General features: G+C 35.8%; 1 pseudogene; it reads right to left on the minus strand.

Moving 5' to 3' along the window:
• Nucleotides 1-5,110: 5,110 nt before the first annotated feature.
• LOC142530569 (uncharacterized) lies at nucleotides 5,111-27,244 on the minus strand (annotated as a pseudogene).
• Nucleotides 27,245-27,942: the final 698 nt, after the last annotated feature.

Raw genomic sequence — 27,942 nt, forward strand, 5'->3', positions numbered from 1 at the left:
TGAAACTCTATGTATAAACGATCTTTATTTTAATAATATTTGAATTTATTATATTGGCGCATCTTTATCTGTATACCCATGCTAGTTGCATAGATAAAGTCCTTGAATATACAAATAGTAGAAAGAATATGAGATGCTCATATGATGAGTATCATGAAACTCATATTTGGAATACTGTATATTCTAAACGGTTCCTAGTCGATTCAGCCGCCACTAAGAAGGATATAGGCGGCTCGAGTTCGAGACTAGTATCTGCGATGTGAGTACCATGTTTCATTGGTAGGGGACATTTTGATGTCCGAGCATGCAGATAGGTGCTCCTGGTAGAGTGCACTGAACAACCCTCCATAAAGGACTTTCCAAGTGGTTCTCACTTATCGAGTGGAAATGTCCTAGTTTATGGTTGTACATCATTAGTCCTTATGACCCGGGACAACATTGAGACTCTATGTGCTAGCGTTTCACTTTGACTTGTTTACCGACTTTTATGGGGTCATCAGGTGGCAAGGTTGGGTGTTACGGCGAAACATATAGGAGTCGATGCATTGTAGTCGGGGATTCACCGCTTACCTACGGGTATGGATATCCTATATGTTTTCATGTGCGTGTAGTTTGAAATCTCTTATCAGAGTATGGTTGTAATTATGAAAGGGGTTTCATAGATTACACCATCGATGCAACTACGACATGACACATAGTATCTATTCATTGACAACTCTCGATAAACCAATAGTTGTCGAATCGGTTGGGATATATGAGTTGAAGGGACCGTACTGTACGCTAACCATAATTGAATGGTTCTTGCAGGCCCTATCATTTGATACCTAGGGAATCATGTAAGCGATGCTGCTAGGCGTTTAACATGATTGGTTGGGTAATATCAGAGTTGAGTTCTGACGTTCTTATTATCAAGGGGTTGATAAATAAGAATGGAGCAATTGGGGTATGCTCATATAAGGACATGTTTAGTCCTAATCACATGGAGATGTGAACCCACGGCTAGTCGTATCAATGAACCATTGAGGGCCACACAAGTACTAGCTTTGTAAATCCCGATGAGAAGTAAAACAGTTCAATGTGTTGAACGGCTTATAAATGTGTTTATAAGCGTAAAGAAAAATAGAAGTATGACTTCTATGAGAGAAATATAAATTTTAATTTATGGAAGTGTTCCTAGATTAAAATTTGGCAAAGTGAATAATGTATTTCAAAATTGTGATTTTCATAGACATTATTGTGGACTAAATTAAATTAATTCAAGTGTTGAATTAATTAAACACTAGTGGACCTAGTAGAGCCCAAATAATTAAATTAATTCAAGTGTTGAATTAATTAAATATCATTGAGCCTTGTAGAGCCCAAATGGAGATAATTATTTAAACTAGTGGACTTGAATAAAATCAAGTAAAATACAATTGGGCTCAAAATGTTTGAGACAATTAAATATAAAATGTCCATGGGCACTTGTAATTTGTTACAAGCCCTTTAGGGTTTGCATGCTTGGGAGGTAAAGAGGTTGTGAATACTTTTGATTAAAAAAAAAAATTGGAAAGCATGCAACTTTTTGGTCCCAACTTTTCCCACAACAAATACTAGACTTCACTCCTCCATTCAAGCATCTCACTTGGCCGAAAAATTCACTCAAAAATCCTCTCAATATTTTTCTTCATTTTGTTCTTAAAAGTGTTGGAGAATAAAAAGTCTTCTCTTTGATAAATCCTCAAATTTTTCTAGTGCAAAATTTGAGGGGGTTTATCTAGTTAGTGGTGGGCCTTATTTTGAAGGAAAGGGAGGAGGAGCTTGTAGACTTGCCTACCTTGAAGAGCTTTGTTGTTTACAACAAAGTTGGAGCCATTCATCAACCTCAAGAGGTTAATAGGTAAAACTTTCTAACACCCTATGAATGTTTTATGGTGTTTGAATGTAAATGTTGCACACAAACATGGTGGCCGAAAATTTGAGCTTAAAATTAAAAATTTTTGACTTCCGTTGCGCTTCCGGCCACCGTAACCGGTCCGCTAACAGTACATGGCCTTCAGAAATTCCTACTAAGAGTCTCAACTCCATATCTTCACAGGTTAATAAGTGTTCCAATTTATGGGAATGATTTCTCTCATGGAGTTGGAATACAGTTAAATGCTCAGGAAAATGGTTTACAGAATGCAGACAGACAAACGAGCCAAACTAATCAAAAGATAGGAAATCCATAAATTCAAAATCCAGTTGTTCTTATTATATATTTTTTTCCTGATTTTTTTATTTTTTTTTACATCATGGAATCAGACTAATTTTATGCTTCTTGACCACATATTTATTTAATTTGTACAATGTATTTCTCTCTTTCTTTCTCTTTTTTTTTCTTTTTTTTATATTTGTATTTTTATGAGAGATAAATGGGTCGCAGCATAAAACTTAGAAATAACATAAATCTTCAACATCTTTCTTTTTTTTTTCTTTTTTTTCAGGAAATATCAAATTTTTTTTCAAAATAAGAACACAAGATCTAAACAATAGATAGCCTCTCTGATTATCAATAAAGGCTCGCAAGCTGTTTTCTCAATCCTCTCCACTCACTCACAAAATATGTGTGAGTTTAAAAATTTTAGGCACTCTTATCAGGTATATCTTGGGCAATATACTTTAATAACTGATTTTATCACAATGGTTAATCATTCAAAAAGATTTCATAAATCATATTTTTAGAGTGATCAAAATATTAAAATTGAATTTTTTTTTTCAAATAAAAATTTAAACATCCTTAGATAGATTATTACAATTTCTAATATAAACCTTTCAAACATGTAATGTATGATATTTTTGTAAAAAATACTAAGATACAAACAATAAACATGTTTTTATTTTAAAATAATTTTACATGTTTTTATTTTAAAATAATTTTTTTTAATTATTATTTTTTATTTTAAGTTTGTTCTCCCCCAATCAGAATATGACATTGTCCCTAATGTCAAAATAACTATTAATAAAGAGTACATAATGAAAGAGATATCACCTGGAATTTTATTGAAGATAACAAACTGAAACAAACGCAAACCAATCCACGATTTTTGAATCAATGATCCAAATTTCTTTTCTTACTGCTTGATTGCGACCAATTGATATTTGTTATCATCGGATCAGGCTTATGAACAAAAGCTTCCAAATCATCAATTAATTGGTCGGGAGTCGAAGCACAGATGAGCATCCGTCGTGAATTTTCTGAAATGAAATTCTGTTCTACATCTTTATCAAGAAATGTCAACAAACTGTCATAATAATTATTGATATTCAACAAGCACACAGGTTTACTATGGATATTAAGTTGTGCCTAAGAAACAGTGTGAAAAATTTCTTCTAATGTACCAAAACCACCTGGTAGTGCGATAAAAGCATCAGAATTTTAAATCATTTTGGTGATTCTTTTATACATAGAAGAAACTTTCAATTCCTCCCCAATCGTAATACCTGTAATATTTCCTTCAACTAAAGCTGTAGGAATAATACCTAAAACCTGACTAGCTCCAAGATGAGCAGATGTTGAAACATATCCCATTAACCCAATATTACCTCCCCCATATACCAAGTGAATTTTTCTCTCAGCCAATATCTTTTCAAGATTATTCGCTGCTTCTACAAATACTTCATTTTTTCCAGAACTCGACCCACAAAATACACAAATATTTTTCAATGTTTGTGCAGAGGATCCAACCATGTTTTTACTTTCTTTTTGGTCTGCGAAAATAGAGAAAAAGATGAGAGATTTTATAGGGGTAATAATTATCATGACAAAACTATGGGTCATAGCTGTAAGCAGTATAATCAGAATAAACAGTAAAAATAATAATGACACACATGCATATAAACAGTAGGGTGATTGTGGCTCACAATTTTCCTCTGGTTTAACGTCCAGAAACGACTTCAATGCCTTCTATGAGTCGAGGATATGCTTCCCTTCCAATTTTCTTATAAATTGGCAAACAGGGTCTTTTTTAGTCGGATTCCCAAGACTATGACGCTCATCTTGAAATTGTTTCCATAAACGGAGAAGTTCAATTTGCACATTTCCACTAGAATGCGTCTCAAGAGTCAATAAGATGTTATCTAAAGACTCCTTACTCAGCACATTCTTAATGAAACCAATTTTATCTTCTCTGTTATCGGAAACACATCCCAAAGATCTGCATCGTTTGTCACAAGTCCATCTTGTACACTTATGACAAACCCCTAACCTTTTGGCCCTTCGTTTTTTCCCATAAGTGCTTTTTCCTAATCCAGACAAATACCGAATGAACAATGATTGTGGAACTTCTCCTCCTAATCGGACCTTAGCTTCTATTACAAGACGAATATCTTCTGGAATTCCTTTTTGCATTAAGAATCTCGATCTTTCACACCTACCTGCATAAATTTTTCTTATAATATTTTCAGAAACAGAAAGAAAATATTTACAAATTTTTGAGAGATTTTCATCCATTTTGAAAAGAAAAGAAATGATTTTTTTTTATTTTTGTATCAGCAATTGTGGGAAACTGATTTAACCGACTATGAGAGTCACGGAGTACCGTTATCCGTCATTTAACCGAGAAAATAAAAATATTAAGGAAACCTGAAATAAAAACAAACAAAATTAAATGCAACATAAAAATTTAAGGATCAGAAGGGAAATAAACTCTTCCTGAAAGATTTCATTTTTCAAAAATGGTTTAAGTCTTTGTCCATTCACTTTAAAAACATCACCATTTTTAGGATTTTCAATATCCACAGCTCCATAAGGATACACATGCTTTACAACATATGGGCCTGTCCATCTTGATCGTAATTTTCCTAGGAATATGTGAAGTCGAGAATTATAAAGCAAAACTTTTTTACCAATCTCAAAAGATTTTCTAAGAATTGTTTTATCATGAAATGATTTGATTTTTGCTTTATAAATCCTTGAATTCTCATACGCATCATTTCTGAGTTCATCAAGTTCATAAAGTTGCAATTTGCTCAATTTGTTGCAATCATCCATGCTTGAATTAAAATTTTTGATCGCCCAATAAGCTTTATGTTCCAATTCCACAGGCAAATGGCAATGTTTTCCGTAAACCAACCTATAGGGAGACTTTTTTTAATGATGTTCTAAAAGCTGTTTGATATGCCCAAAGTGCGTCATTAAGTCGCAGAGACCAATCTTTTCTATTTGAGTTAACAGTTTTTTCCGAAATTTTCTTTATCTCCCTATTAGCTAATTCAACTTGTCCATTTGTTTGAGGAAGATAAGGAGTAGTTACTTTATGAGTAATATCATATTTTTTCATTAATAAAGCAAATGGTTTATTAACAAAGTAAGTTCCCCCATCACTTATCATGGCTCGAGGAATTCCAAATCTACTAAAAATATTTTCTTTCAAAAATTTGATGACGATTTTATGATCATTTATTCGACATGGAATTGCCTCTATCCATTTGAAAACATAATCAACTGCAACTAAAATATACAAGTATCCAAACGACGGTGAAAAAGGTCCCATAAAATCAATTCTCCAACAGTCAAATATTTCAATTTCAATGATAGGATTTGTGGCGCCCGGTTTAGAAATTCATAATTATTCCCTTACTAAGTGCCACATTTTTTTACAATCTTTCTTTATTGAACTTCTATTTTTATTTTTACCATTATTATTATTAGAAAGATATTGTAGATAAAAATTTAAATATTTTCTACTATAATTTAAAGATTATCTACAAATATTTACATTCTTATTTCAAATATGTACAATTATTTTACACCAGAAGTTTAACATTTATAGACAGATAATCCCAACTTTCAAATGCTCTTATTTCAGCTTCAGTTATTTTCCTCTTGTTCCAATTCAGGGGTTCCTGTGTCTGAAAATTACAATAGACGAAAAGAAACAGAGGGTTAAGTCTTTGAGGACTTAGTGAGTTTAAATTAGTATATGGCTTTTAAATAACACTTCATCATAATTATGCATGAAACAACAGGCATAACAATTTTGATATTATGAATGATATGCAATGAAATAATAGATAAATGAAAATTTCATAAATTAACATTGGTGGCTGTAATTGAGCACTTTTTACGAGCCGGGTGAACCATTCTCCGGACCGAAATATTCGGTGCGCGTTGTTTAGATGAACCATATACCTGGGACTTTTGACCCGTTGTTCATTGGACTCATTTTCCGAGCCGAAGTCACGTTTTCCAGTGGACTCAATTTCCTGACCGAAATCCGTTGTCCATGACTCCATTCATTAATAGTATATCAATCCATTCATAAATATGCAAGAAAATATATCCGTAATTGAAATGAACTGTCGATGATATTTGAACATTAAATAAATGCTATTGAAATTTCCAGGCCAAATGCCAAAGGCTTTAATAGAAGAATGAATAGTAATTTTCTCACCTGATAACTTACAGTTTAGGCTTGATTAATAATCAGAGTTGCTGGAGCAAGTCCTAAAAATATATTATGAATGATATTTATATGTTAGAGTTTTTAAATAACTAGCTGATCATATCCAGATTAATTTTTCTTTGTTCAAAAAAATTTAACCCGATTGATTTTACTTAAGTTTCCAAAATTCATATTAATTAGAAGGTATATCCAAATATTAGGAAAGTTGGCCAAAAAGTCGAAAATATCATCAGGAACGTTCGGCCGCCGGAAAATCCCCAATCCGACGGCGCGTGACGGTGCCGGCGCGTGAATGGCCTTCCGGCGGTCACGCGCGGCCGGTTTTTTTCCAGCATATGTAACTTTTGAAGATCTTTAATTCTTCTGTTGAAAGTTTTTTCAAATTCCTAACCCATCAATACCAGATTTAAATATCGTCGTATGGCTAACTAAGGTACTTCGGCATTCCGAAAATGTTAGTTCCGGCAATATTTTGGGACGACGGGCGGTATGTGCCTCATCTATGCAACAAGAGGTACAACTTTTATGTTCAAGCCGACCTCTAGTTTGGTGTGTAGCGATAAGAAAAATGAGCGAAAAGTACCTAGCTTGAATACGGGATACCGTTGCCGTTTCGCGGACTATCTTTGTTTGATTTTCTTGTTTTTTGCTCGATCCTCTTGCATCACCTCTAGTGCTATGTTGCTTTACAATATGAGGTGAGTAGTAAGTGATTTATTGGGATTTTTCGGAAAGGGGTATAGCTTTTTCTTCTATTTCTTCCTCTTTTTCTCCTTCCTCCCTCCTCTTCCTTCTTCTCCCTCCTCTCGTTTCTCTCTCTTTCTCGGTTGATTTTGGTGAATTGAAAGGAAGGAGTGCAGTATATATATAGCCGATTCCATTCTTATCCTTTTATTATTATTATTATTATTTTTTATTTTTATTTATTTATTTATTGAAAAAAATGTTATGTTTATCCAAACTTAATATTATTATATTCATGTATCTAATTATTGAACATAATTATCTTATATTAAACTTAATAATTATTGTAATTAATTACTTAACATATTTGTTGAGTTTAATTATAATATTTTATTATATTTTGGGTATTTGATTTTGGAATGGGAACTTCATAGTGCTTGATGAATTTTTAAGTGTATTGTGATGTATTTTAATGTATTTCTAGATACTTTGGACAAATAAAATTTGTACTAAAAAATAATGTGGTAAAAATTTAAAAGTGAAAATAGTAAAATTTATACTAATAAAAATGCATTTATGCACCTTTGTTTTTAGGGTGTCACAATATCTCCTCCTTTTTTAAAAATCTAGTCCCCAGATTTAAGAGTTATTGGAATAAATGAGGATATTGACATCTCATATCTTTCTCTGTTTCCCACGTTGCTTCTTCAATGTTGTGGTTTTTCCATAAGACTTTTATCAACTGAATTGGTCGACCACGAAGTTCCTTTATTCTTTGGTCCAAAATCTTCACAGGTTGTTCTTCATATGTTAGATTTTCTTCCAGATCTATCTGTTGGTGGTCAACTAATTGGGCTGAGTCTATTTTGCATTTCCTTAATTTTGATACGTGGAATACGTTATGTATACCAAATATATTTTCAGGTAGAGATAGACGATAAGCCACAGTGCATATTCGTTCAATTACTTCAAAAGGTCCAACAAATCGAGGATGCAACTTTCCCTTCTTTCCAGTACGCTTGATTCCTTTTCTTGGTGATACTTTTAGTAGTACGAAATCTCCGACTTCAAATTTCAAATCTTTCCGCCTCTTATCTGCATAACTCTTCTGTCGACTTTGAGCTGTTTGTATTCGTTGCCTGATAAGTTGTATTTTGTCGACAGCTTCTTGTATAATGTCAGGCCTGATTGCTCGTTCTTGTCCATTCTCTGTGCCTCTCCATTCATCCATATCCCAGTTAAGAGGAGAGCGACATTTTCTTCCATATAATGCTTCATATAGAGCCATTTTTATTGAGGATTGATAACTATTGTTGTATGAAAATTCAACTAGAGGCAAATGTTTTCCCCAGTTTGCCCCAAAATCCAGCACACATGCGCGAAGCATGTCTTCCAATATTTGAATGGTTCGTCCAGACTGACCATCGGTTTGCGGATGTGCTGCTGTGCTAAAATTTAATTTGGTACCAAGGCATTCTTGAAGTTTTTTCCATAATCTTGACGTAAACTTCGGATCTCTATCAGATATTATGGTAGTGGGGATACCATGTAATCGTATAATTTCCTTCTGATAGAGTTCAACCAGCTTTTCCACCCCATATTTGTGACTTATGGGTATGAAATGTGCTGACTTGGTCAAGCGATCAACGATTACCCATATGCTATTAAAACCTCCTGGGAGCTGGGGTAATCCGGTCACAAAGTCCATAGTTATTTGATCCCATTTCCATTCATGTATAGGAAGTGGTTGCAAAAGACCTGCTGGTCTTTGATGTTCAGCCTTTATCATTTGGCAAGATAGGCATTGTGAAATAAAATCTGCAATATCTCGTTTCATTCCTTTCCACCAGAAGTGTTTTTTAATCTCTTGGTACATCTTAGATCCTCCTGGATGAATGCTGATCCGAGACTGATGTGATTTTTCCATTATTTCCTTTTTCATTGAGCTAGGCACACAAATACGGTCATGATAGCATAGTATTCCTTGTGAATTGGTGACGAAATTGGTATCAGTACGGAGTTTTGAAACTTCTTGGTCCAATTCTTGATTTTTCTTAATTCTGGTATGAAATTCAGGTTCAATTCTCAATCCGGCCAAGTGCCCACGAGAATGGATGTGTATCCATTCTCTTACTTCTTTAATTTCCAAACAAGCCATGCTAATCTTTCTACTTAAAGCATCAGCCACTACATTAGCTTTACCTGATTGATAAAGAATGGAACAATCGTAATCTTCCAAAAATTCAATCCATCTTCTTTGCCTCATGTTCAGCTCTTTTTGAGTAAATAAATACTTCAGGCTTTTGTGGTCTGTATAAATATCAAAAGTGGAATCGTACAAGTAGTGTCTCCATTTTGCTAATGCAAACACTATTGCTCCTAATTCCAGATCATGAGTGGGATAATTTAACTCGTGATTCTTTAATTTTCTAGATGAATATGCAATAACTTTATCGTTTTTCATTAATACACATCCAAAGCCTTCTTTTGAGGCATCTGTGTAAACCACAAATCCTTCTGTCCCTTCTGGTAAAGCTAATACAGGTGCACTGGTAAGCATTTCTTTTAATTTGCAAAAACTTTTCTCACACTCATCATTCCATAAGAAAGGGTTGTCTTTGCGAGTTAGCTGTGTCAGGGGGACAACAATTTTCGCAAAATCTTTAATGAATCTTCGGTAGTATCCTGCTAAGCCGAGAAAACTTCTAATTTCTGTGATGTTGATTGGTTGTTTCCAACGAGATATGGCTTCTATTTTTGCAGGATTTACTTCCAGTCCTTTCTTAGAGATAAAGTGGCCAAGAAATGACACCTTCTCTAGCCAAAATTCACACTTACTGAATTTGGCATATAATTGATGCTCTTTCACAGTTTTGAGAATCAATCGTAAATGTTGAGCATGTTCCTCGTGATCTCTTGAAAATATCAAAATGTCATCTATGAATATGACAACGAATTTATCCAAGAATGGTTGGAATATTCGATGCATCATATCCATGAAAGCTGCAGGAGCGTTGGTTAATCCGAATGGCATTACCACAAACTCATAGTGTCCATAACGGGTATTAAAAGCCGTTTTGGAGATGTCATCCTCCCTAATTCTCAATTGGTAATATCCTTGTCGCAAATCAAGTTTTGAATATACTTGAGATCCTTGTAAAACATCAAACAATTCTTCGATATGCGGGAGATGATATTTGTTTTTGATGGTAACATTGTTAAGTTCTCGATAATCAATGCACATCCTTAGAGTTCCATCTTTCTTTTTGACAAATAATACAGGAGCACCCCATGGAGATGTACTAGGCTAGAAGTATTTCTTGTCCATGAGCTCTTGTAATTGAAGTTTTAATTCTTTTAACTCTGAAGGTGCCATTCGGTATGGAGTTTTAGATCTGGGTTGTGCTCCAGATATTAGATCAATGGAAAATTATACGTCTCTCTAAGGAGGTAAAGTATTGATCCCTTCAAGAAAAACTTCTGGAAATTCTTGTACAACTGAGATTTCTGAGATCTTGATTTGATCTTTTGGCTTATTTATCAAATAAGCTAGAAATCCTTGTCCGTTGTCTTTTAGTATAGCTCTAGCTTCTGCGGTTGATACTATTCCCATGGTATGGTTAGCTTTGGAAATGATTGGATGAGAAGTTTGAAGATAAACTTCTTTTGTGTAGCAATTGAGTTGGGCTTGGTGTCTATATAACCAGTCCATTCCAAGAATAATATCATAGTTTTTGATAGGTAATTCAATCAAATCTGCTAGATATTCTTTTTCTTGGAATTTTAAGGGACAGTTTCTGTAAATGATGTCAGTAATCATCGTTGTCCCTAAAGGTGAGCAAATTTCGAAGCTATATGGTAGCTGCTCAAATAACAGTGGTAATTTACGTACAAAAACTTTTGAGATAAAAGAATGAGTAGCTCCTGGATCAAATAATGTTTTTGCAGAACTGGATAATATGGTAACAGTACCTTCTACGACTGCAGTGGGGTCAACTTCCTCCTCTTGGTTTCCTAAGAGGGCATATGCTCGAGCAGGTATCTTTGGCTTTGTTGTGGGTTGGGTCTTCTGCGTTCTTTTTGGACAATCTTGAATACGGTGTTGCTCACTTCCGCAAATAAGACATTTCCCACCTTTTCTCCAGCACTTTTCTTCTTCATGATTTGGTAATCCGCAATATCCACACTTTTTACTGTTGTTTCTTGAAACTTTTCCTTTGACAGCTTCTCCTTGCCTGACTGGTTGTGTTCTCTTTTCAAATTTTCTTTTCCGGTTATTATCCTCAAAAGGGTTAGGTTTCCTGATTTTCTTTTCTTCTTCCTCTTTTTTAAGAAGTGCCTTGATATCTTCTTCCACTCGTAGGGCTTAATTAACAGCAGAAACATAACTGGTAACTTCTGTAGACAGTGTTGCCCAACGAATATCGAGCTTTAATCTTTGAACAAATTTTTTTCTTTTTCTTACCTCATCTTCCATGTAATGTGGTGCATAATGTATAAGACGGTGAAATTCTGCCTCATATTGAGCTACGGTCATGTCACCTTGGACTAAATCCATAAATTCACGTTCTCGGGTATTTAATATAACTTGAGTTATATATTTACCTTCGAATTCTTGCAGAAAATTGTCCCACGTTTTGTGGTGTGGTTCTTTGTCCATTTATGTTCCACCGTACGCCACCAGTTATGAGCTGCTTCTTCAAATAAGTAAGTGGAAAAATTTACCTTTTGTTCTTCAGAATAATTAAGAATAGAAAATATTTTGTTGATTTTGCTTAGCCAAGATTCAGCTTGATACGAATCTGGTTTGCCTTCAAACTTTGGCGGCTTGAATCTCAAAAATCTCTCAAGAGCTCGATCATTTGCCTCAATGTGATGTTCTTGAGCTTGATCATGAGGTCGTGGTTGATTTTGCTGACAAAACTGCATAAATTGATGCATTATTTCAAACATATTTTGTATGTTTTGTTCTTGGGGGGGGATTGTATTGAGCGTTTCTGGAATTTCCACCAGTTGCCGAGTTGTGGTCATCTTGAGGGGGGATGTCTTGTCCGATTCTGGCTTGAGTACTATTTTGTGAAGACGTCATTCTGAACACATAAATATAAAATATGAACATATCTTGCAATGAATGTACATAGTTATGTCAGAGGGTAAACAGTCAGTTTTATTTATAAACAAGACATGTTTCAAATATTTACAATACCCAAGCAAAATACAAACAGAACAAGCAAACTGAGTCATCATGCCTACAAAAAATGATGACCATGATAATCATCATGCCTACAAAAGATGATGATTATTAATACTAGTTATATACTAGTGCCAAATAGTCATTGTCTTCATTCGTCGTCGGAGAGATCTATAAAAGTTGTGTGGCTCGAGCCTTCAATTGTGCCTGTGGTTCCCATGGTAACATTTTGATCCGTATTTGGCCGTGATGTATGTGGTTCAATTGGGTCCGGTTCATAACTAAGCTCATTTTCATTTTCACTTTCAGGTAGGAGAGTCATTGGAATAAATTCATTGTAAGGCCCGAGATTATATCATTTTAATTCGAGATTATTTAATTTACGAATTTTGGAATGATGAATTAAATTCCACGATTTTTGTAATTAATTAGGATTGAAATGGAATTAAAAAGAGTTTTGAGGACCAAATTGCAAATAGTGAAGAATTCAGGGGCTAAAGTGCAATATTGGATTGAGTGGGACACTTGTCACCACCATACAACTTGATACATATATCACAATCTCCAATTCATTCTTCAGCAAAGAAAATCGAGAACAGCTCCAGAGAAGTGCTCAAATTCCTTGTGATCTTAGAAATCTATTTATGCATGATTCGGCCATAAGAATTTCTATCCGAACACGGTTCTGTGCTCCTCTCGTCACCTACTACACAAGAACGTAAGTTTCATTACTTTCTGACATGGTTTGAAATTTATGTATTGGGAGAATTATTATTTGATCATTATGATGTGTTCTGGGAATACTAGACATTGCATGATCGAAGTCGGATCGAAGAAAAGATTGATTATGGAATTTTTATGAATTTCTGATTATATCGATTGAAATTGGACATATTTGAACTATGAATTGATTACAGACTATATTGGATATGGGTTATGATTTATAATTAATATCTGTTGAGGTTGTATTGACGGGAATATTCAGATTGTTCCGTTATGCCGTTGATTTTGAATTAAATTCAGATTGATCAGATTCAGTGTTGAATTGAGAATATAATTTTGATATTATGATTCTCGATATGTCATTTTAGATTGATAGAGACAGTCTTGAATTCAGAACTTCCAGTTCGTCAGACCGAGACTACGAAAGAAAGGTATAAGTCAACGTGGTATTGGGAGAACGACTCGAGTAGGATATAATTGAGTTTCCCTAAATCACATACTTATTGTTATTGTATGCATTGTTTTGAATTAATATGCTTGTTCTATTGATTTATAGAAAGCATGTATTAGACGAGTATTAGACGAGTGATCTTGTGACAGAAGTGCCTGATAGTGGTGGGATCGCCACGGGCACATTGCACGATGTCACAGGATAGTGAATCGGCGATAGTGCTAAAGTCTGTGACGGATAGGTCAAGACACTGGATGTTTGGTTATATCGGCGTGGATAGAATCGGAGTTTCTTCTATTACTGATGGTCGATATGGAATGCCAACGTCTGGAAACCGAGATCCCTAGACTAGGATTGAGCCTAGTATGAGACGTGGAGTCACGAGTCGGATTGACATCATCATATTGATTTTATTTCCAAATTTTGATATATATATCTGATATCTGTTGCATGCTTTGTATTGATTATATGATTGCATGTTCGTTGATTTATACTGGGATTATATTCTCACCGGAATTATCCGGCTGTTGTCGTGTCAGTATGTGTGCATGGCAACAGGTGGGGCAGGATCAGGATCGAAGAGATGAAGAGAGATCGTGATAGAGTGGAGACTACGGACTTTATTGTAGATAGGGTTTGAACACTTGATATTTAGCTATTGAACCTTAGTTTGTATTGAATGTATGTTGTACAGGACTTGTACCTTATTTATACTGATATGTATAATAGATGAATTCCATTACATTCCGCATTTAATACTGTATTTTAAAAAAAAATTAGACCTTGGTTATTACAGTTGATTAATTTGTCCCAATGATGATTAAGAACATGATTAGCGTCCGGGTCCCACAACAGGTGATATCAGAGCGATAAATCCTTTAGACTGATATAGGAGCTAGTGAGCGGGGTAGAATGAGTTTTCTTTCTTTGCTTTTGATTGCTAGCATGACTTACTGCTTTATAATGCATTTTTATCTGTTTATCTGATTTGATTTGAAAACATGTGTTATTGTGAATAAATCAGGGCCGATTCTGGATCAGCAGTAAGATGATAGGAGGATGACTGAAACAGAATTATTGTATTTGGATTACTAATCTTTTTGATAATCAGATATGCCTCCCAGAAGAATACCAGAACAGGGTAGTACTTCAAATCCTTCGATGGATGTCACAGCAACTCCGATGGAAACACTTCTGAAGAGATTTCAGTCATTCCATCCACCGACTTTGAAGGGTACTGAGACTGCAGTGGATTGTGAGAGTTGGCTAGATGACATAGAGATGCTGTTTGACTCATTGGACTATACAGATGAGCGAAGAGTGAAGCTGATAGGGCACCAGTTGCATGACGTTGCAAAGAACTGGTGGATTACAACGAAGAATGCATTGGAGCATAGAGGTACGACTATTACCTGGAATGTGTTTAAGACCGAATTTTATCAGCGGTTCTTTCCAGTTTCATACAGGAAAGACAAGGGGGCCGAGTTTGCAAATTTGAGACAGGGACACCTGAATATTGAGGAGTATGTGTCCAAATTCTCTACATTACTGAGATTTGCTCCACATGTGGCCGAGAATGAAGAAGCGGTGGCTGATCAGTTCATCAATGGCCTGAATCCTGAAATATTTACCTTGGTGAACACCGGACGACCAAACAACTTTGCTGACGCCCTGAACAGAGTAAAGGGAGCAGAAGCCGGCCTGATTAGGCAGAGAGGAGCTTCGTATGTTGCCCCAGCACCAATACCACAGCAACCCTCTCCCAGATTTGAGAGTGGCAGCAGCAGTGATGGAAAGAAGGACTATCTGAAAGCCAGAGGAAGATAGTTTAAGAAGTCTGGCAGCAGTTCTTCCAGTTCCAGTGGCTCGAGACAGACCGGTCAGGGTCAGAGTTATACAGGAGCTTATTGCAGCACTTGTGGAGGGAAGCATTCCACATAGCAGTGCCGAGGAGTGTTTGGCTCCTGTCGTATATGTCGACAACAGGGACATTTTGCCCGAGTATGTCCCCAGAGAGGTGCACAGGGATCCCAGGCAGCAGAGTCATCTGGATCAGTGGCTCAAACAGGGAGACGACCATCTACTGTCCATTTTTTCCAGCCAGCACCGTCTGCCCAGTCACATCAGAGGCCAGGAGGAAGCCAGACAGTGAGCCAGCCTCCGAGACAGCAGGCCAGAGTTTTTGCTTTTACTGAGGAGCAGGCACAGGATGCACCTGATGATGTCATTGCAGGTAACTGTTCTATTTCTGGTTACCCTGCTTATGTATTGATTGATACTGGTGCATCACATACATTTATTTCATTGAGATTTGCATTTATGCATGCATTATATGTTGAGTCCCTATCTACTGTATTATCTGTTTCTTCTCCTTTGGGAAAAGGTCTTGTATCAGTGACTTCTATTAGGTCTTGTATACTACGATATGACTTGCATGAGATTGAGTGCTTGGGTTGTCTGATTTTGACTGTATTATCGGAATTGATATGTTGACCAAGTACAGAGCTACAGTTGATTGTTTCCACAAGATTGTGAGATTCAGACCTGAGATGACTGAGGAGTGAAAATTTTACTGTAAGGATTCTCGAGCCAGAATTCCTTTGATATTCGTATTATCTATGAGTCGATTATTGCAGAAAGGAGCGGAAGGATTCCTTGTATATTCAGTTGATTTACTGAAGTCGAGTCCATCATTGGCGGACTTGCCAGTGGTGTGTGAGTTTGCTGATGTCTTCCCAGACGAGATTCCTGGATTGCCTCCGATTGGAGAGATAGACTTCAGCATTGAGTTGATGCCAGGTACAGTTCCGATTTCTAGAGCTCCGTACAGAATGGCACCAATTGAACTCAAAGAGTTGAAGGATCAGTTGGAGGATTTATTGGCCAAGGGATACATCCGACCGAGTGTATATCCTTGGGGTGCTCCCGTGTTGTTTGTGAGGAAGAAAGACGGTTCAATGAGACTCTGCATTGATTACCGGCAACTAAACAAAGCAACGGTAAAGAATAAATATCCATTGCCTCGTATAGATGATTTGTTTGACCAGTTGCAGGGTTTTTCTATTTATTCCAAGATCGATCTGAGATCTGGATATCATCAGCTGAGAGTCAGGGATTCTGATATCTCGAAGACAGCGTTCAAAACCAGGTATGGACACTATGAGTTTATTGTCATGCCATTTGGTTTGACCAACTCTCCAGCGGTGTTTATGGGTCTGATGAACCGTGTATTTCAGAAATATCTCGATGATTTCGTGATTATTTTTATTGATGATATTTTGATTTATTCGAAGAATATGATTGAGCATGCAGAACATTTGAGAACTGTGTTGAAAATTTCGAGAACTGAGAAATTGTATGCTAAACTGTCAAAATGTGAGTTCTGGTTGAGACAGGTAGTATTTCTGGGTCATATCATATCCGGAGATGGTATATCAGTTGATCCCAGCAAGGTTGAGGCTGTGATTTCTTGGCCGAGACCGACATTAGTGCCAGAGATTCGCAGTTTTATGGGTTTGGCATGATATTGCCGTCGGTTTATTAAAGATTTCTCGAGCATTGCCAAATCGATTACTCAGTTAACTCAGAAGAATGCTCCGTTTGTGCGGTCAAAAGACTGTGAGTCCAGTCTTCTGGAATTGAAGAAAAGATTGACCAGTGCACCGATACTGACTATACCCTCAGGTATTGGTGGATTTGTTGTTTATTGTGACGCTTCTCACAGAGGTTTGGGTTGTGTATTGATGCAGCGAGGGCATGTGATTGCTTATGCCTCGAGACAGCTGAAGCCACACGAGACTCGCTACCCAATTCATGATCTTGAATTGTCGGTCATTGTCTTTACATTGAAGATATGGCGACATTACCTCTACGGTGAGAAATTTGAAATTTATTCTGATCACAAAAGCTTGAAATATCTTTTTTCAATGTCAGAGTTGAATATGAGACAGAGGAGATGGCTTGATTTGCTGAAGGATTTCGATTGTGAAATCAAATACTATCCTGGAAAGTCCAATGCAGCGGCTGATGCACTGAGTCAAAAGGTATGTTCTTTGTCCTTGTCGACTATTGGTGTTTCACATTTGATAGAGGATTGCTGTTTGTCTGGATTGGTATTTGAGACAGATTGTAAACCGATGAGATTATACACTGTGCAAGCTGAACCAGAGCTGATTTTGAGGATTAAAGCAGCTTAGAAAGTTGATCAGAAAGTACAGAAATCAATTGAGATGGTCAGATCAGGTCATCGATCACAGTTTCAGGTACATGATGATGTACTGTATGTGAATAATCGTCTTGTTGTGCCGAATGTTTCAGAGTTGAGACAGCAGATATTGACAGAAGCGCATAACAGTCGATTTAGCATTCATCCTGGTGGCAGAAAAATGTATAACGATCTGAAAGGAAATTTTTTGGTGGAAACAGATGAAGACTGACATTGCAGAATTTGTTTCCAGATGTCTGAATTGCCAACAGGTGAAAGCGGAAAGAAAAAAACCCGGAGGACTGTTACAGAGTTTGTCTATTCCTGAATGGAAATGGGATCACATTTCCATAGATTTTGTGACGCAGTTACCGCGTTCCTCCAGAGGTTCTGATGCGATTTGGGTGGTGATTGATAGACTGACAAAATCCGCATGTTTTATTCCGTACAAGATGACGTACAGATATGACCAGATGGCTGAGATATATGTCAGAGAAGTGGTCAGATTGCACGGAGTGCCGAAGTCGATTGTTTCAGACCGTGATCCTCGGTTTACTTCGCACTTTTGGTAGAGTTTCCAGTGGGCTCTAGGTACAAAGTTACATCTGAGTACCGCATATCATCCACAGACCGACGGACAGTCAGAGCGGACTATCCAGACACTGGAAGATATGCTGAGAGTAGTAGTGCTTGATTTTAGCACTGGATGGCAGGAGGCATTGCCACTTTGCGAGTTTTCGTACAACAATAGCTATCAGACGAATATTGAGATGGCTCCGTTCGAGGCGTTGTACGGAAAGAAATGTCGATCCCCTCTGTATTGGGATGATATCTCTGAGGTTCCTGAGATTGGACCTTACATGATCAGAGATATGACTGTGAAGGTAAAGCTGATTCAGAAGAAAATGAAGACAGCTCAGGACAGACAGGCCAAATATGCCAACCTTCGACGCAGACCGTTTGTATTTGAGGTTGGAGACCGAATATTTCTGAAGATTTCACCTTTCAAAGGAGTTGTCCGATTTGGCAAGAAAGGAAAGTTATCTTCACGATACGTTGGGCCGTATGAGATTCTTGAAAAGATAGGAGATCGTGCCTATCGACATGCCCTTCCGCCTTCTTTATCTGGAATACATGATGTTTTTCATGTATCTATGTTGCGGAGGTATCTCCCTGATGATTCTCACATTATTCAGCCAGATGAGGCCGAACTTGATGAAAGTCTGAGTTATATTGAGAAACCGATACAGATTATTGATCGTAAGGAAAAGAAACTCAGAACAAATATTATTCCTCTTGTGAAAGTGCAATGGACTCGTCATAGAACTGAAGAAGCTACTTGGGAGACTGAATCAGATATGAGACAGGAATTCCCAGAGTTATACCACTTATGTGAGTTTACGATTTCAGTTTCTGTTATTTCTGATTTGATTGCATGTGATATGATTGCTTGAGATTTCGAGGAAGAAATCATGTCTCAGAGGGGAAGAATTGTAAGGCCCGAGATTATATCATTTTAATCCGAGATTATTTAATTTACGAATTTTGGAATGATAAATTAAATTCCACGATTTTTGTAATTAATTAGGATTGAAATGGAATTAAAAAGAGTTTTGAGGACCAAATTGCAAATAGTGAAAAATTCAGGGGCTAAAGTGCAATATTGGATTGAGTGGGACACTTGTCACCACCATACAACTTGATACATATATCACAATCTCCAATTCGTTCTTCAGCAAAGAAAATCGAGAACAGCTCCAGAGAAGTGCTCAAATTCCTTGTGATCTTAGAAATCTATTTATGCATTATTCGGCCATCAGAATTTCTATCCGAACACGGTTCTGTGCTCCTCTCGTCACCTACTACACAAGAACGTAAGTTTCATTACTTTCTGATATGGTTTGAAATTTATGTATTGGGAGAATTATTATTTGATCATTATGATGTGTTCTAGGAATACCAGACATTGCATAATCGAAGTCGGATCGAAGAAAAGATTGATTATGGAATTGTTATGAATTTCTGATTATATCGATTGAAATTGGACATATTTGAACTATGAATTGATTACAGACTATATTGGATTTGGGTTATGATTTGTAATTAATATCTGTTGAGGTTGTATTGACGGGAATATTCAGATTGTTCCGTTATGCCGTTGATTTTGAATTAAATTCAGATTGATCAGATTCAGTGTTGAATTGAGAATGGAATGTTGATATTATGATTCTCGATATGTAATTTCAGATTGATAGAGACAGTCTTGAATTCAGAACTTCCAGTTCGTCAGACCGAGACTACGAAAGAAAGGTATAAGTCAATGTGGTATTGGGAGAACGACTCGAGTAGGATATAATTGAGTTTCCCTAAATCACATACTTATTGTTATTGTATGCATTGTTTTGAATTAATATGCTTGTTCTATTGATTTATAGAAAGCATGTATTAGACGAGTATTAGACGAGTGATCTTGTGACAGAAGTGCCTGATAGTGGTGGGATCGTCACGGGCACATTGCACGATGTCACAGGATAGTGAATCGGCGATAGTGCCAAAGTCTGTGACGGATAGGTCAAGACACTGGATGTTTGGTTATATCGACGTTGATAGAATCGGAGTTTCTTCTATTACTGATGGTCGATATGGAATGCCAACGTCTGGAAACCGGGATCCCTAGACTAGGATTGAGTCTAGTCTGAGACGTGGAGTCACGAGTCGAATTGACATCATCATATTGATTTTATTTCCAGATTTTGATATATATATCTGATATCTGTTGCATGCTTTGTATTGATTATATGATTGCATGTTCGTTGATTTATACTTGGATTATATTCCCACCGGAATTATCCGGCTGTTGTCGTGTCTGTATGTGTGCAAGGCAACAGGTGGGGCAGGATCAGGGTCGAAGAGATGAAGAGAGATCGTGATAGAGTAGAGACTACGGACTTTATTGTAGATAGGGTTTGAGCACTTGATATTTAGCTGTTGAACCTTAGTTAGACCCTGGTTATTACAGATGATGATTAAGAACATGATTAGCGTCCGGGTCCCACATTCATCTACTCCAAATACAAAGTTTTCCTACATGGGGTCAGGAAGAAATTCAACTTCCGGTGACTGCAACAGATAATCTTTTATCATAAAGGGGTCTTGATCTATTGTTGTGTTCATGATTCCAGAATAGTCTGCAAAAGGGGCTGGTACGTACTCTGGAACACTACTACCTCCGGTTTCAAATGTGCTAGTGATCGGAGGAGATGTGGTCTGATTTGTGTAAGATGGACCGATAACACCAGGTTCCATTCCGTGGATAGATTGATAAACCAGTTCACGCCCATTAATGATTAAGTGGTCAATGTGAATCGAAGGGTGTGATACTCCTTTTAAGAAACTAATCAAACCTCGGTCATAGAATTCATGCATGTCTATTAAGTATATAAGAGTGCGGTCTCTTTCATACAGTACATGACCTAATTCTCCCTGATATGCTAGATTATCAGCCCTCATCCGTTCTTCTATAAATCCATGAAAAGTTTCAGTTGTTCCAAAGGTTTCAAAATGCTCCCGATACATGTTCACTAGGCATTTCAAATCCGAATTTTCTTTGCTTAATTTTGCTATTTCTTCCTCCATTTGTTTGATGATTATAGTTTGTTTTTTCTTTGATGTCCCAATAGACTCTGTCATCCTGAAAAGAGACATTTCAATTATGAGGAAAACATAAAGATTAACGTATGACATTATAATAAACCTTAGACTCCTGTCTCTAGACTGTAAGTAACCTAGGCTCTGATACCACCTCTGTGGCGCCCGGTTTAGAAATTCATAATTATTCCCTTACTAAGTGCCACAATTTTTTTACAATCTTTCTTTATTGAACTTCTATTTTTATTTTTACCATTATTATTATTAGAAAGATATTGTAGATAAAATTTAAATATTTTCTACTATAATTTAAAGATTATCTACAAATATTTACATTCTTATTTCAAATATGTACAATTATTTTACAGCGGAAGTTTAACATTTATAGACAGATCATCCCAACTTTCAAATGCTCTTATTTCAGCTTCAGTTATTTTCCTCTTGTTCCGATTCGGGGGTTCCTGTGTCTGAAAATTACAATAGACGAAAAGAAACAGAGGGTTAAGTCTTTGAGGACTTAGTGAGTTTAAATTAGTATATGGCTTTTAAATAACACTTCATCATAATTATGCATGAAATAATAGGCATAACAATTTAGATATTATGAATGATATGCAATGAAATAATAGATAAATGAAAATTCCATAAATTAACATTGGTGGCTCTAATTGAGCACTTTTTACGAGCCGGATGAACCATTATCCGGACCGAAATATTCGGTGTGCGTTGTTCAGATGAACCATATACCCGGGACTTTTGACCCGTTGTTCATTGGACTCATTTTCCGGGCCGAAGCCACGTTGTCCAGTGGACTCAATTTCCTGACCGAAATCCGTTGTCCATGACTCCATTCATTAATAGTATATCAATCCATTCATAAATATGCAAGAAAATATATCCGTAATTGAAATGAACTGTGGATGATATTTGAACATTAAATAAATGCTATTGAAATTTCCAGGCCAAATGCCAAAGGGTTTAATAGAAGAATGAATGGTAATTTTCTCACCTGATAACTTACAGTTTAGGCTTGATTAATAATACGAGTTGCTGGAGCAAGTCCTAAAAATATATTATGAATGATATTTATATGTTAGAGTTTTTAAGTAACTAGCTGATCATTTCAAGATTAATTTTTTTTTGTTCAAAAAAATTTAACCCGGTTGATTTTACTTAAGTTTCCAAAATTCATATTAATTAGAAGGTATATCCAAACATTACGAAAGTTGGCCAAAAATTCGAAAATATCATCAGGAATGTTCGGCCGCCAGAAAATCGCCAATTCGGCGGCGCGTGCAGTACACGCGCCGACGGCGCCGGCGCATGAGTGGCCTTCAGGCGGTCACGCGCGGCCGGTTTTTTTCCAGCATATGTAACTTTTGAAGATCTTTAATTCTTTCGTTGAAAGTTTTGTCAAATTCCTAACCCATCAATACCAGATTTAAATATCGTCGAATGGATAACTAAGGTATTTCGGCATTCCGAAAATGTTAGTTCCGGCAATATTTTGGGACGACGGGCGGTATGTGCCTCATCTATGCAACAAGAGGTACAACTTTTATGTTCAAGCCGACCTCTAGTTTGGTGTATAGCGATAAGAAAAATGAGCGAAAAGTACCTAGCTTGAATACGGGATACCGTTGCCGTTTTGCGGACTATCTTTGTTTTATTTTCTTGTTTTTTGCTCGATCCTCTTACGTCACCTCTAGTGCTATGTTGCTTTACGATATGAGGTGAGTAGTTGGTGATTTATTGGGATTTTTCGAAAGGAATATAGCTTTTTCTTCTATTTCTTCCTTTTTTTTCTCCTTCCTCCCTCCTCTTCCTTCTTCTCCTTCCTCTCGTTTCTCTCTCTTTCTCGTTTGATTTTGGTGAATTGAAAGGAAGGAGTGCAGTATATATATAGCCGATTCCATGCTTATCCTTTTATTATTATTATTATTATTATTTATTTTTATTTATTTATTTATTTATTAAATGAAAAAAATGTTATGTTTATCCAAACTTAATATTATTATATTCATGTTTCTAATTATTGAACCTAATTATCTTATATTAAACTTAATAGTAATTGTAATTAAATACTTAACATATATGTTGAGTTTAATTATAATATTTTATTATACTTTGGGTATTTGATTTTGGAATGGGAACTTCATAGTGCTTGATGAATTTTTAAGTGTATTGTGATGTATTTTAATGTATTTCTAGATACTTTGGACAAATAAAATTTGTACCAAAAAATAATGTGATAAAAATTTAAAAGTGAAAATAGTAAAATTTATACTAATAAAAATGCATTTATGCACCTTTGTTTTTAGGGTGTCACGGGATTCAAAGGCATCATGTTTTTTTTTGAAATCGCACCCAATTTTTGACAATTTTCACGGATCTTGCAGATTTCGTGGGTGTCTTTAAACAAAGTGGGCCAATAAAATCCACAATGCAAAATTTTTGCAGCCGTTTTCTTTGAAGAAAAATGTCCTCCGCGTGCTTCTGAATGACAAAATTTAATGACACTACTTACCTCATTGTCGGGTATGCAACGTCGAAAAATTTGATCTGGACAATACTTGAACAGATACGGTTCATCCCAATAAAAGTTTTTTACCTCATTCAAAAATTTTCTTTTATCTTGGGAACTCCATTGCGGTGGCATTTTTCCTATCACAAGAAAATTTACTATGTTAGCAAACCAATGTGTAGTAGTAACTGAAAATAGATGTTAATCAGGAAAATTATCGTTAATTGGTGTCATTTCACAAGACGATCCTGTTACTAGTCTCGATAAATGATCGGCTACGACATTCTCGGTTCCTTTTTTATCTTTGATCACAATGTCAAATTCTTGGAGCAACAAAATCCATCGTATCAGTCGTGGCTTTGCGTCCTGTTTGGTCAACAAATATCTAATAGCAGTAAGGCTTACCGTTTCTTCTTTGACCCAGTACTGCACCTACTGCATAATCACTCGCATCGCACATGATTTCAAATGGTAAAGACCAATCAGGAGGTTGCATGATAGGAGCTGATGTTAAATGTCGAATGATTTTATCAAAAGCATTTTGACAGTCTTGAGTTCACTCAAATGCAGTGTCTTTTGTTAAGAGGTTACAAATGGGTTTAGAGATTGAACTAAAGTCCTTTATAAACCTCATATAAAGTCCAGCATGTCCCAAAAATGAGCGAATTTCTTTAATGGTTTTTGGAGGGGGTAAATTGGCAATGACATCAACTTTGGCTTTATCAACTTCAATTCCATGAGATGACACGACATGTCCCAAAACAATCCCAGAAGTAATCATGTAATGACATTTTTTTCAATTTAAAATAAGACTTTTTTCCTCGCATCTTTTTAAAACTTTTTCCAAATTTTCAAGACATTTATCAAATATATTCCCAAAAACAGTTAAATCATCCATGAAAATCTCTAAACAATTTTTAACCATGTCGCTAAAAATGCTTAGCATACATCTTTGAAATGTTGCTGGGGCATTGCATAATCCAAACGGCATCCTTCTAAATGAAAATGTTCCAAAAGGACATGTGAATGTAGTTTTATCTTGATCATCGAGTGCAATGGGAATTTGATAATAACCTGAATATCCATCAAGAAAACAGTAGTATGAATTACCTGCTACTCTTTCTAAAATTTGATCCAAAAATGATAATGGAAAATGATCTTTTCTAGTGGCGTCATTTAATTTTCTATAATCAATACACATCCGCCAACTAGATGGGACTCGACTTGTTTACAATTCACCTTTTTCATTTTTTATCACTGTGATGCCTGATTTTTTTGGAACTACTTGTGTTGAGCTTACCCACTTACTATCAGAAATAGGGTAGATAATCCCAACATCAAGTAGTCTGAGAACTTCAGTTTTCACAACATCTTTCATGTGTGGATTTAATCTCCTTTGGGGTTGTTGAGATGTTTTTTCATTTTCTTCTAAGTGAATTTTGTGAGTGCAAGTTAGTGGATTAATGCCCTTGAGATCTTTTAGTGTCCAACCAATTGCATTTTTATGTCTTTTAAGCATATCAACTAATTTACCTTCTTGATCACTTGCTAGTTTGGAAGAAATTACCACCGGATATGTTTCATCTTCTCCAAGAAATGCATACTTCAATTCTTCTGGCAAGGGTTTTAACTCTAATATGGGTGGTTCGTCTTTGTTCTCATATTTTGCCTCAAATTCTTTCTCTGATCCTGGTAACGAGTGATACCTGATAAAATCATCAAGATCAATTTCAATATTTTCTTTAACAGTTTCAATCGAACAAATATCTAATTGATCACGAATACTCCCTTCTTGAATGTTTTCTTCCACGAGAGTTTCAATAAGATTTTCATCTTCACTTTCATCTCCTTTGTCATGTGGTTGCTTACAAAGATTAAAAACATTGAGCTCCAAGGTCATGTTACCAAATGACAACTTCATTATTCCATTTCTGCAATTTATAAGAGCATTAGAAGTTGCTAAAAATGGACGACCCAGAATTAGAGGAATTGCATTACAAACTTCGATAGGTTGTGTATCTAAAACTATAAAATCGACAGGATATACAAAGTTATCAACTTGGACCAACACGTCTTCTACCATACCTCTTGGCACTTTAACAGATCTATCGGCAAGTAAAAGTGTTGCCGAAGTAGATTTTAACTCGCCTAGATTGAGTTCTTGATAAACTGAATATGGAAGTAAATTCACACTAGCTCCAAGATCAAGCAAGGCTTTTTTAATCTTTCGTTCTCCAATAATACATGAAATAGTAGGACAATCAGGGTCTTTGTATTTCAAAGTATTATTATTTTGAATGATTGCACTTACTTGTTCGGCTAAAAATTCTTTCTTTTTCACATTCAATTTTCTTTTCACAGTGCACAAGTCTTTCAAAAATTTGGCATATGATGGTACCTGTTTTATTGCATCTAATAAAGGAATATTAACTTTTACTTGTTTAAAAATATCATATATATCAGAATTCAAATTTGATTTTTTTGTATTTTTCAATGCATGAGGGAATGGTGGTGACACTGTCTGTTGAACTTCCTCTTCGCAAGTTATGGGTTCCACATCCTTACCGTTTGGAGTTGATTTATCATCATCTTCACAAGGTTCAGGAATGGATTTTTCCACAACCTTACCACTTCGAAGGGTAATAACAGATTTTACCTGATCCATCGGTTGAGTTCCAGAAGTTCCAGTTTGTGAATGATGATCCTTGGGATTAGGTTGTGGTTGTGAAGGAAATTTACCTTTTTCATGAACATTAAGTGCATATGCAAATTTAGCAATAGTATCTTTCAAATCTGTCATGGTTTGAGCAGTTTGAGTATTGATCTTTGCAATGAAAGAATTAACTAAATCTTCCAAATTTCTTTTAGGTGGAGGAACATAAGGTGCATAATTTTGAAAATTTTGTTGAGTTTGAAAATGTGGTTGCGGAAATTGTGCAGCATTATCATTCCTCCAACTAAAATTTGGATGATTTCGCCAACCTGGATTGTAATTTTGATAAAATTGTTCAAAATTTGGCCTTTTGAAATTGTTCAAAACATTGACTTGTTCATGGAGACAATCTTTAAAAGAGGGCAAAGTGGGACAATCTTTTGTAGAATGATCACTTGTATCATAGATGTGACACGCAATTTCTTGAATAGCTTTTAATTGACCATTTTTTTCAATTCAAGTGCCTCAACCTTTCTTGCCAAAGAGGTAAATCTAGCTTGGAGATCATGATCATCTTTGAGGGTGTACATACCTCCACCAGATGTGGGAGATTGAATCTTGTTTGATGGTTCGATTGTACCTATAGTGTCCCAATTTTGAGCATTTTCAGCTAATGAATCGAGATACTCAATTGCCTGGATCTTTATCTTCAAATGTTCCATTACACATAAATTCAACCATTTTCCTATCTTTAGGTGTTAAGCCTTCATAAAATTGAGAAACAACTCTCCAAATTTCAAAACCATGATGTGGACAAAGATTAAGCAATTCTTTGTATCTATCCCAACACTGATAAAAAGTTTCTCCTTGTTTTTGAGTGAAAGTGATGATTTGCCTTTTGAAAGAATTTGTTCTATGATATGGAAAAAACTTTTTCAAAAATTGTTGTTGCAGTTCATCCCAAGTTTGAATGGATCCCGATCTAAGATTTTGTAGCCAAGTTTTAGCTTTATCATTTAAAGAAAAAGGAAAAAGCTTTAGTCGAATGGTGTTCATGCTACAATTTAGATCATTATATGTGTTGCACACTTTTTCAAACTCTCGTAAATGCATGTATGGATTTTCAGAATCTAAGCCATGAAAATTGGGTAAAAGTTGGATAATACCAAGCTTAAAATTGAAATGAGATGCATCAGGGGGGAAAAACTAGACATGAAGGTGCACTATTACGTGTAGGATTCATGTGATCTCTAAGTTTTCTTCGTCTATCATGATCATGTTGAGATTGAATTTCATCTTCATTTTCTTGGATGGGTTCTTCCGCCATGTTTTGTAAAAATAAATGGTTATTTCGAATGAGTCGACCACTAAGTGTACGTGACCAAATGCTCATGCAAATGCAAATGCAAAAGAATAAAAACACACAAAAGCAATAAAAA

The sequence above is a fragment of the Primulina tabacum genome, chromosome 17 (assembly GCF_025594145.1).
Source record: "Primulina tabacum isolate GXHZ01 chromosome 17, ASM2559414v2, whole genome shotgun sequence".
Taxonomy (NCBI): domain Eukaryota; kingdom Viridiplantae; phylum Streptophyta; class Magnoliopsida; order Lamiales; family Gesneriaceae; genus Primulina; species Primulina tabacum.